An 11,347-nucleotide genomic window follows, 5' to 3' on the forward strand; every position below is an offset into this window, starting at 1 on the left:
GGAGACAGGACTGCATCTGCGGGGGGAGGGGTGGCGGCAGAGCGGGGAGCCGCGATCTTCACTCTCTGGACTTGTGGGCCTGTTGCATGTCTGCCATGTGCGTGTATTCATTAAAAAGTGGAATAAGGGGCCCTCCTCGTGGCCGAGTGGATAAGTTCGCAAGCTCCATTTCGGTGGCCCAGCGTTTCGCTGGTTCAGATCCTGGGCATGGACATGGCACTGCTCATCAAGCCATGCTGAGGCGGCGTCCCACATGCCACAGCCAGAGGCGCTCACAACTAGAATACACAACTGTGTACTGGGGGGCTTCAGAGAGAAGAAGGAAAAGAAAAAAAAAAAAAAGAAGATTGGCAACAGATGTTAGCTTAGGTGCCAATCTTTAAAAAAAAGTGGAATAAAATTTAAAACATAAAATAACACATCAAAAGACTGAAAATTAAAACAGAAGCTTTCTAAGATACAGAAAAAAAGAAAGGAAGCTTGAGGCAACTTGCAGAGATGTATTTAGGATAGGGGAAGAAGTCAGGGGCGAGGAAGACAGGCAGGACCAGGGGGCAGAGGCACAGTTACAGCTGGGGGCGGGACGGGGGCGAGTTCAGAAACCTTCCTGTGGCCAGAGCTGCGACTGACATGTGACTGTCACTTATGTGATGGGAAGTCCACGGGTTAGAGGTAAACCTGTACTTATAGGATCCCGGAGGGAACAGAACGTGTCCTTAAGAGCCCTCCTCCAATCACGTACCAGCGAGAATCAAGTAGCTGTTCCCTGATGTCTTCGGTGCGGGCTTCAGGCTAAGGCCCAAGGACAACTCACAGGGGTACCTGCCTGCGTGACGGAAGTTCTCTCCCCAGTCCTGAGCTCTCTGGTGGGCTGGTGCGCTAAGGGTGGAATGTAGGATAGATGGACTGCTTATCTTTGGGTAATCTCTCACAAGTGTTATTTCTTAAAAACTGGCTTTTGATAAGACTTGAACAGCAGAGATAAAGGTTACATGCTCTGGAAGAACCTCAGTGCAGAGACTGTAGGTCGCCCATGAGGGGCAAATCTATGTCCTTGGACGATCAGCCACAGCCCACGTTCGCTCTCTGAACAGAGAAACATAAAATGATTGGATTTTCCCTCACATGGAGAGGTGCAAGATGAAAAGTCTTCAATGTTTTAACCCGTCAAGGGCGGGCCTCAGAAAACTCCCACCAACCTGGAAAACCGTGCCGTGCTTTTTCCCCCAGAGGCAGGCATGCGCCCCTGCAGGAAGCTTCGCTGGCGCGCTGTGTGTTTACACACTCAAATCTCCTTTCACCACAATCCTTGCCTCACTCAGTATTGTGACTGAGCAGGGCCCACTCCATATCAGTTAATCAGCATCATATCCTGCTTTCCCACGTTCCTCTGTCAATCTAGCTGTGCTCTGAAGGTGGGCGTTAGAGTAAAACCTCAGGTTGATCAACATCTTGCTCCCAGGACCCCAAGGAGAGGCATGCGTCTTGCCGTGAGTCCACCCGGCCACAGGCTATGAAGGGGTAGCGGTCCCCACTGCTTTTATGGCTTTGGGGGTGCCTACGTGCCAAAGGGAAACTGGAGAATTTAATCAATCTTGGTAGCCATTTACTGCTTCATGTATTACAAAGCAGAAGAGATTATGTCTTAATTACACGCTCTTCCCCCTAAAAGGCTATGTTCATCTGTGGTGGCCACTAGCATTTAAATCTATGGAAAACATGTGTCTCACCACAGAGGTTAATAACGTGCTGGCGATTTTTCCAGGAGCTGAGAAGTTTTCTGTAATCACAGACAATTGCTACACTGGCTTAGAAAGAGTGGCGAGCCGAGTCACTTGACTGTGACAGGTTGTGGGGAGCGTCTGGGCTGGTCTGGAGTTTCTCATGATGCGGAGGGTGGGGGTGAGGGTGGGGGCACACTGGTCTGGGCCCAGGGCAGGGGGAGAGGAGCTGGGGTCCCTGCAGGGCTGTGGCCAGAATCTTGGGATCTCCCACAGGACCTGACTTTTCCCCTCTGGGAGGAAATGCAGCAGACATTTAAATATTTCCAAACCAAACAAGACACCCTGAAGGACTCTCCTCCTGTGGCCCTATCATCTGCCTCGGGCTGGATCTGAAAATATGCAACACGGCAGTGACAGAGGCTGCTCGCGCACTTGGAAGCGGACCGGCAGGAAGACAGGACTACAAAGCTTGCCGCTGCCCCGTGCTGAGCTGCTGCCCCGAGATTCAGAGGCTGCCTTTAAAAACCACAGCGGCAAGAGCTCGGGTGGTCTTCAAGTCACAGTTTCACGAGGGTGCAGATCTCTCACCCTTCCTCCAGGGCACAAGATAACAAGCTGGGTGGCCTTGAGGGTCCCATTCTGCCTGCTAGTTCTTCCTTACCTGGCATACTTGCTTTCAGGGTTCAATGTGTTTCTCAGAGGGCATCTTGGACTCTGGTTCTTTCTAAAAAGCCTCTGCATGCTCTCTCTGCCCCCATAGTTAGATCAAACTGAACATTTTCATCTGGGCTTTGATGTAAAGGAAATGAAAGTCCCAGAAGCAAACCGCCCGCTCCTCCTGCAGGCGCCTTTGTTCCATGAGAATAGGGCCTGCTTGGAAATTCTGAAAAGCCTCATCAAATGGCAGCACTGAATCTGGGGAAGAAAAATGAAAGTTGTAACTTTGGCCTTGTTCTGCGTGTAATTGTTAATAGAATTGTGGTTTCTTTCTTTCTTTTGTAATCTTGTTTTCCAAATTAAAATCCCTCAGTGACTCAGCCTCTGTGATGGTCTGAGAAACAGTGCTACAGCGGCGACCAGAGAACCAGCTGGAGAGAACATCTGGGCTTCAGGAGGACGGGGAAGCGCAGGCCCTGCCAGCGGAGGCTGTGCTCCCTCTGCCAGGGGTCCCTCCAAGGGCGGATCTTGTCTCCCCAAGGCTGTGGGGACATTTCAGTTCACTGGCAATGGCCCCATGGGGGTGGAGTCCTTTATAAGGGAGTCTGGACCAGGCTCATTCTGGATGCTGAGGGCTGGTTCTTCTCTTCTCCAGGCTTCACCCAAGTTCATTTTCAGACCACACATGTCCCCAACTCCACTCCTGCCAGGCCTGGAATTGCTGCTTTCTTTCTCTGTGTGCAGACCAGACTATACCCTGCGTGGGAAGTTAACTTGAGGGTGGATCTGAGCCTGCTCAGCAAGGGATCCCAGAAAAGCATCCCACCCCTGCCAGTGCAAGGCCGGGGGGCTGGTTCTCACTCGAGACCTTAGGAGAAAGGGTGGGAGTCCTGGAGGCCCACTGCCTTTGCCTGGGCTCCTCAAGGGTCTGTTGTTTTGTGTGGGATGAGGATGGGTGGTGTCTATTCTGGTGCGGGCTGAGCTTCCTGGACAAACCCCCTGAGATGCTCTGAGCGTCTCATGAGCTGCCAGGGTGGACGCTGCAGAGGCCCTGGAGCGCTGGGCCTGCCTGCCCTTCAGAGAGGCTTCCCTCGTTGCGGGTGGCTGCCACCGCAGCTCTTCCCGACTGCCCGGTTCAGACGTGTGGAGCCGGCAGACTCGGCTGAGGAGGTTTCCACACTCTCAGTTACCACCTGTGCAGTGGTGAGCAACTTCGCTATCTAGGAAATGGGTTTGTAATACAAGCCTCATAGGACTATTTTAAGGACTGACAGACCATGCAGGCAGGTTAGCAGAGAGCCTGAGCATCTGCAGCACAACAGGGAGCTGCTTCTCCTCACACTCAAGGTCATAACGCTGTATTGGTAACACCAGCTCTTCCCCTGTTCCCAAAAGGGAAGCACTTTTCCCCGGTCTTCTTTCTCACTTGGGAGGTGTGATCCTTGATGCAGCGCCTATGTCTGATGTAGTGTGAGCGGCACCACGGCCTCTCCCAGGGAATTGTGGACTAGGATCTTTGAGGCTTTGCCCAAAAGAATGCAGGCTGGCTGGGGCTCACTGACCTGCCAGCTCTAGTGTTTTCTAGCTGAAAGAAAAAATCGAGCTTCCAGGCCACTCCGTGCTCAAGGGGACGGGCGGAGAGAGGAGGCCGTGCTCCATGGCTGGCTCTCACTAGCACTCTTCAGAAAGTCTGCTTACCCCCAAACGGTGTGGACGGTGCAGGAGGCCCTGGGTTGAGGACCATAAGAAAACAAGTATATTTCGTTCTTTCTTTTTTTATTGAGGCAACATTGGTTTATAACATTATATAAGTTTCAGGGGTACATCATTATTTTTCAAGTTCTGTGTAGATTAAATCATGTTCACCACCCAATGACTAATTACCATCGGCCACCATACACATGAGCTCCATTACCTGTTTCTGCCTCCCCTCTCCCGCTTCCCCTCTGGTAACCATCAATCTAATCTCTGTATCTAAATGCTTGTTTGTTGCTGTTGTGGTTGTTTTTATCTTCCACTTATGAGTGAGATCATACAGTATTTGACTTTTCTGTCTGGCTTATTTAACTCAGCCTAATGCCCTCAAGGTCCATCCATGCTGTTGCAAATGGCAAAATTTCATCTTTTTTATGACTGAGTAGTATTCTATTTTTATTCATTAGTATCTTTATGCATTTGTGTTTTTGTGTTCTTTGGAATAAACACCCAGCAGTGTTACCCAAAGAACGTGAAAATGAGAATGCATAAAGATACATGCACCCCTATGTTCACTGCAGCATTATTCACAATAGCAAAAACTTGGAAGAAACCTAGGTTCCCATCAAGGGATGAATGGATAAAGAAGATGTGGTATATATACACAACGGAATACTACTCAGCCATAAGAAACGATGAAATCTGGCCATTTGTGACAACATGGATGGACCCTGAGTGTATTATGTTGAGTGATATAAGTCAGAGGGAGAAAGTCAAATACCATATGATCTCACTGATAAGTAGAAGATAAAAAGAACGACAAACAAATACATAGAGACAGAGATTGGATTGGTGGTTACCAGAGGGGCAGGGGGAGGGAGGAGAAGTGGTGATTACGTACATGTGTGTGGTGATGGATTGGAATTTAGTCTTTGGGTGGTGAGCATGACATAATCTACACAGAAAACGAAATATGTAACAATGTACACCTGAAATTTACATAATGTTATATAAAATACCCAGAAGTGGAATGGCTGGATCATATTGTAGTTCTATTCTTAATTTTTTGAGGGATCTCCATGCTGTTTTCCACAGTATATTTCTGTTCTGGGGTGAGCTTGGTTTATAATTGTTATGGGTTGAATTGTGTTCGCCCAAAAAAGATGTGTTAGAGTCCTAACTCCCAGTCACTTTATTTAGAGACAGGGTCTTTACAAAGGTAAGCAAGCTAAAGTGAGGTCATTAGTGTGGGCCCTAATCCAATATGACCAGTGTCCTTTTTATAAAAAGGGGAAACACACACAGAGGGAAGATGATGTGGAGACAGGGAGAGAAGACAGCCACCTACAAGTCATGGAGAGAGGCCTCAGAAGAAACCAACCCTGCCGACACCTTGATTTTGGACTTCTGGCTTCCAGGACTGTGAAAGAATAAATTCTTGTTGTTTAAACCACCCAGTTTGTGTACTTTGTTAGGGCAGCCCTAGCAAACTAATACAATGGCCTTGTAAGGTTCATGTGCCTCAGTTCCTCCATCTGCACATACAGATGGCAGCAGCCTTTCTCCTGTCTCTATCTAGGACTTAGTTGGGACTCAGTTTTGCGTAAGACGAGAAGATTGGGCCTTCTGCAGCTTTGCCATGCCACGCTTCTGTGCTGGAGGAAAACAGGACTATATCCTGACCTCTAGGTTATGCCAGGCACTAACTGCTTTAGAGCCTTTAACCACCCCATCAATATTCAAGGTTGGTATCAGCACCCCCGTTGCCTAGTTTAGGAAACTGTGGCACAGCCAACTTAAGCAACACAGTAAGAGGAAGGGCTAGGATTCAATAAACCCAGTTCTGCCCGCCTGTGACACCCTGCCTGTCGTGCCCCACTGTGCTCAGTGACTGGGGTGTGCTGTTTGGAAGGGAGTCCTGGGGGTGAGGGTGGGGAGGCAGTCTAAAGACCTCCCTGAGATGTTTTCTTTAGCACATGTGCTGTCTCCAGGAGCTATTTCCAGGGAACAATAAGGAAGAGCATTTTGCCCCTGCAGCCTGGAGGGGATTGTTTGTGGGCTTTGGTCTGTCTGCTCCTCCACTAGTGAAGACCTGAAGTTAGTGCATACTCTTGAGTGTATTCCTGGGGCATTGGTCGATTCACATCCAGATTGAGGACTCCCTGCCGGTCACTGGTCTGGTTTCCCTTGAGACCTGGGACCTTCCTGTAAAGACGGAGGGTCCAAAAATAAGAGGGATCTCTCTTGCCCACCAGACCTGTTCTTATCATTGCAGAGGGACACCCAGTGCTCAGAGGCTGATCAAAGCAGAGTCCACTGAGACCCCGCCCCTTGGAGGAGCAGCCCAGGCACCCTCTGCGGGCCATGCCATAAACAGCCAGGCCCGTGGCAGGGCTGCTCACGGAGGCCCTGTGCGCATCTTGGACAGCTTTGCACTCTGCCCGGTTCCAGTTGGTAGCCTTGTCTACAGCCGGGGGCTTAGTTTGGCCTTCAGAAACAAAAGCCACAATTTAATTTAAGAGAGACTGTTTCTATGTTTCCAGAATTAGAGGAGTGGAAAGGTCCTGCCGTTAGAGAAAAGGAAACCTCAGAAGGTGATTATTAAACCTTGCGATCAATTTGGAAAGATGGCAAGTGTGATACAACGTCAGCCTTTCAGTACTTGGAGCTGGAACCACAACTGAATAGAAGGTTGTGTGTGTGCCTGTGTGCGTGTCTGTGAGTGCATCTGTGTGAGCATGAGTGTGTGTCTGCAGGTGTGTGTTTTCTTTAAGCGATGGCTCTGAAGCCTTTGGCCTTGGGCACCACGCTTCCTTTGTTTGGTTGTCTCCCAGTCATGGCGGGGGGGGGGGGGGGGGCGGGCCCTGATTTTTGGCAATTGTTGCGGGACTATTATGTTAGTGCATAGGGACTGGGGACCTCGCATCTTTACTGTTACTGCCACCGTGCAATTAGAATACTGACAACTACCCAGTAGGACGCTGCAGGCAGTAAGGCTCCGTCCCTGGGTCCGTGGTCTGAGACTCATGGTGACCCGCTGTAGTGATGCTGAGTCTGCACAGCCCCGTTGGCCGGACCCAGCAGCCCTGAGAGACAGCCAAGGGCCCCAGCCCATGTCTTTATGCTTTGCCCATGCCTCCAACCCGCCTTTTCTCTTAGGAAAGAACCTGTCATTGATTCCCGTGAGGGTATACCTGCAGCTCCGTTCCCTGTGGCTCCGCCCTGAACACAAAGGAAGGGGCTCAGGGCCGAGCTGCCACCCAGCCTGGACCTTCCAAGGCTCCTGGTGCATCAGTCCCACCAGAGGTTTGTGTGACTGTGTGGGACCAGGCTGGGTCAAAGCTGTCTGGGTGATTTGATGTGTGCCCGGGTGCAGGACACTTGCTTTGCACACAGGGGAACTAGTGTGGACACCTAAGCAGATTAAGGCAAGCCTGAATGACACCCAGTCCTGTAGACAGAGGGGAGCGCAGGGGTCTGTGGCAGACCAAGGGACACACCCCAGCTGCCTCCTGAGCCCACTGCCTGGAGCTGTCCCTGGGCTCCGCCTCCATCTCCTGGGAGACAGTGTGGCTGCCCCGGTGATCACCAGGATAGAGAGGAGAAAGGAGGCCTTCCTCTTCCCATACTCTGGGGCCCAGACTCAAATTTAAAGCAGTTTGTGATTCTGGAGGTTCTGGCTCTGCCAGTTCCTCGAGGTGACATGGTGCATCTGGGAAATGGAGTGGCTGCCCGGCTGCGGCCCGGGCTCCTGGGGTCTCTTTCGTCTGTGAGCTGAGCGGCTCCCAGCCCAGAGGGGTGGGATGGCGCCTTCTGAGGGTATCGGCCTCCGTGATGCTCCTCAGACCCCCTCTCCCTTCTCACCCGCACACACTTGCACCAAAAGCACCGGCAATTCGGCCCTGGGATGGACACATCTCCCAGGAACTGGAGAGCTGAGTGTCCATCACTGGGAGTGCTGTGGACTTGGGCCGCTCTGAACTCTGAAAGTACTTCCAGAACTTGCATTTTTTCCCAAATGATCTTGGTGTCTATGTGCTGTGGCCCGCCTTGACCCAATATCTGCATCTGTGGTGTTTTCCTGCTCAGATAGTGTTTCATAGAGGCAGGTTTGGTAAAATGTATTTCCGCCCTGATAAAATATATTAAAATACATTTCCATTCTAAATCAGTCAGTGCCTGCTCTGAATTAATCACCATCATGCACAGTAATTAGGTATATATGAATCTATAAGAGAGTTTTCCTTTCGGGAAGGAGGTGTTAATTCTATTTAATACCACACACATACTGTGTGCCTGAAGATTTTCCCCAGAAATCAGACTTCTATTTTCTAAAACGTAATTCAAGATTATTCTCCCTAAATTCCCTAGAAGTTGCTGCAGCAGTTCAGAAAATTTGAGCATGCACAACGAGAGAATTCAGTTACTTCCCTAGAATCCAGGCGGAAGCCAAGTAAAACAGAAGTATGTGGGCCTTTCAGCCAACACTTTGGCATGAGAGACCTGGAGAGATCACAGTGGCCTCTGAGGACAGCAGTCCAGCTTCAAAGGCTGTTTTGCTCGCTTTGAGATGGGAACTCAGGAGATATTTTTCAGACTCCTCCTCTCCAGATCTCTCTTCTCTCTCTCTCCCCTCTTTCCTCCCTCCCTCCCACCTCTCCACCTTTCCCCCTCTCTGCTCTCCTCTCTCTCTCCTTTCCCTCCCTCTCTTCCTCCCTCTCTTTCTCTGTTTCTCTTTCCCCTCCCTCCCTCTCCTTCTCTCTCCCTCCACCTCTCTCTCTCTCTCTTTTCCTTCACCCTTTTTTCCTTCCTCTCTCTTATCTCCCTCTCTTTCACTCTTCCTGTCTCCCCATACTGTGTTCAGCCTGACCCATTAGTATCTAACAATCGCTATTTCTATACACTGAAATTGCAGCCCCCCTTTCTTTGACTTCTCCCTGTTCCTCCCTCATAGATTTTATGACCAATAAAGGAGTTTCTTTTTCCACCTGCTCCAGTCACCACCCCTTTCCTTCTGCAGCATTCGCACGCGGCTGCCGTGAGTGCCCAGACTCGCGGCTCTGGTGAAGCAGGTAGGCTTAGTGATTCCCTCTGACTTTTCTTTGCAAAGTCGACTAGAATAAGACGTCTACTTGAATGAGAAAGTCTATTTGAATAAGAACGAGGAGTTTCTACCTTTTGGTGCAGGATTCAAAATTAGACGTTGCAGGGGCTGGCCCCGTGGCTGAGTGGTTGGGTTCACGGGCTCTGCTGCAGGCGGCCCAGTGTTTCATCGGTTCGCATCCTGGGCGCGGACATGGCACTGCTCACCGAACCACGCTGCGGTGGCGTCCCACATGCCACGGCTGGAAGGACCCACAACTGAAATATACAACTATGCACTGGGGGCCTTTGAGGAGAAAAAGGAAAAAAAGTAAAAATCTTTAAAAAAAATTAGACGTTGCATTTCCCCAGGGAACAATCAACCACAGACGTATGCATTTGGGTGGACAAACTATTTTCGAAAAACCTTTTTAGATCTTTGCTTAACTAATTTATAGACTAGCCTTAACACCTGGCCATCTGAACCTGTAAAATGTCTGTAATTCAAACTGCCTTTCTAGACGTGTGATTTTCAAAGTGTGCTCCCTGGACCATCATCATCCGCATCACCTGGGAATTTAGGAATACAAACTCGTGAGCCCCGCCCCAGACCAACTGATGAGAAACCGGGGGTGCGCCCAGTAGCCTGTGCTCCATAAGCCTCCCAGTGCTTCCGAAGCGCGCTCAGGTTTGAGAACTCTGCTTCAGAGTGAAGGTGGTCATAGTGCCTGTGTCTGCAGGGTCAGAGCAAAGTTCGTATATGCGATGTCGGGGAGAACGTGTGGAATGAACCGAAATCAGAATACATGGGTCGAACCCCTGACAGTCATGACCGACTGCAGATCTGTAAATAGGACCGATATCCCCACATCATAGGGGTATAGAAAAGCACCACGAAATGGGTCACTTGTAAGAGTTCTTGCGCATCTTGAAAGAAACGCGAACCACCGTGTGCAGGGTCTCCTCGTACCACGAGGGGGCGCGCTGGCCTTTCCAATGCGGTCAGATACCAGCGTTTTTGTCTTTGAGGTCCTGTCATTCTCTGTATAAACAAGTTACGTTCAAGTGTTTAGGATATAAATTACGACCATGCCGGCTGCCTTGGAAGGAATGTAAACACAGCACTGTGGTCGGAGCAAACTCTGAAACTGACTTCATAATTTATAGCAGGCCCCCGTGTAGCTCAGTATAAAAGAGGAAGAAAAAAGCTTTAACTGCAAATATGATAATGGAGACACAAAAAATGTTTAAATCACTCCCTAATTCTGGAAAATATAGAAAGGAAGCCTAAGGATTAAAAGATGGTTAAGACTTTTGAAAACAAGATGTTTTACTAATGAGGCCGCCTTTGGACTGAAATTCACTTGTAATACAAAAGCCCTGTGTGAGATATCTACTGAGTGTATTAAGTGCCTCGTTATTGATTGGGAGAAAGACCTTTCAGGGAACAAGAAACAAAGGTGAGTTTTCAAAAACGAGCAAAAACAAAACAGAAAGCAGCCCCAAGTTGGAGAAGAAAGCCACAGCATGACTGTGGGTTGAGAAGCTGCGCTCTCCCCCTCAGGTCTGCGGGGTTGCCCATGACTTTGAAGGGCTGTGGGACAAGGCAGGGCTGGGTGGGAACCAAGTCCTCCTGCCCAGTCGACCTCTTTCCTCTTTGCCATCCTGAGCTTCACCAGCCCCGCTGTAGCATTCGTGATTGGGAAACCGAGCAGGAAAGGAAAAGGGCTGGGGGAATCCTGAGGGAAACCCTTGACTCCCTGGTTAGAAGGAAGGAGGGAGTGGAGGGGACAAGGAAGGATGAAGAGAGATGTGTGGGGCTGGTGGGGCTGCTGCTAAGCAGGGCGTCCCTTCTCTGAATGGGAGGGTGGGCACAGACAGCAGCCAAAGAGCACCTTGTCAGGGCTGGGCCCCGCGTCTGCCACTCTCCAAGGAAGTTACAAAAGGTGAGTCTCTCCGAGACGGCTCACTACTGTCTGCAGCCTTCCCCTCTAGGATCTGACCCCCTCCCATCACAAAAGGTGATCAGCACACGCAACAAAACTGTGACTTGCAAAGGGGAAGCCCGTCCTGGGTAGCCCCAGGCGGTGACTTTCCACTCTGTTGGTCACTCCACTCTGTGCTCCTGGGAGGGAGGAAAGAGCCAAAGGCAACACGCTCCTTGGGCACAGGAAAGAGCAGAAAAGGGC

Source organism: Equus asinus, chromosome 8 (genome assembly GCF_041296235.1).
Source record: "Equus asinus isolate D_3611 breed Donkey chromosome 8, EquAss-T2T_v2, whole genome shotgun sequence".
NCBI classification, from domain to species: Eukaryota; Metazoa; Chordata; class Mammalia; order Perissodactyla; family Equidae; genus Equus; species Equus asinus.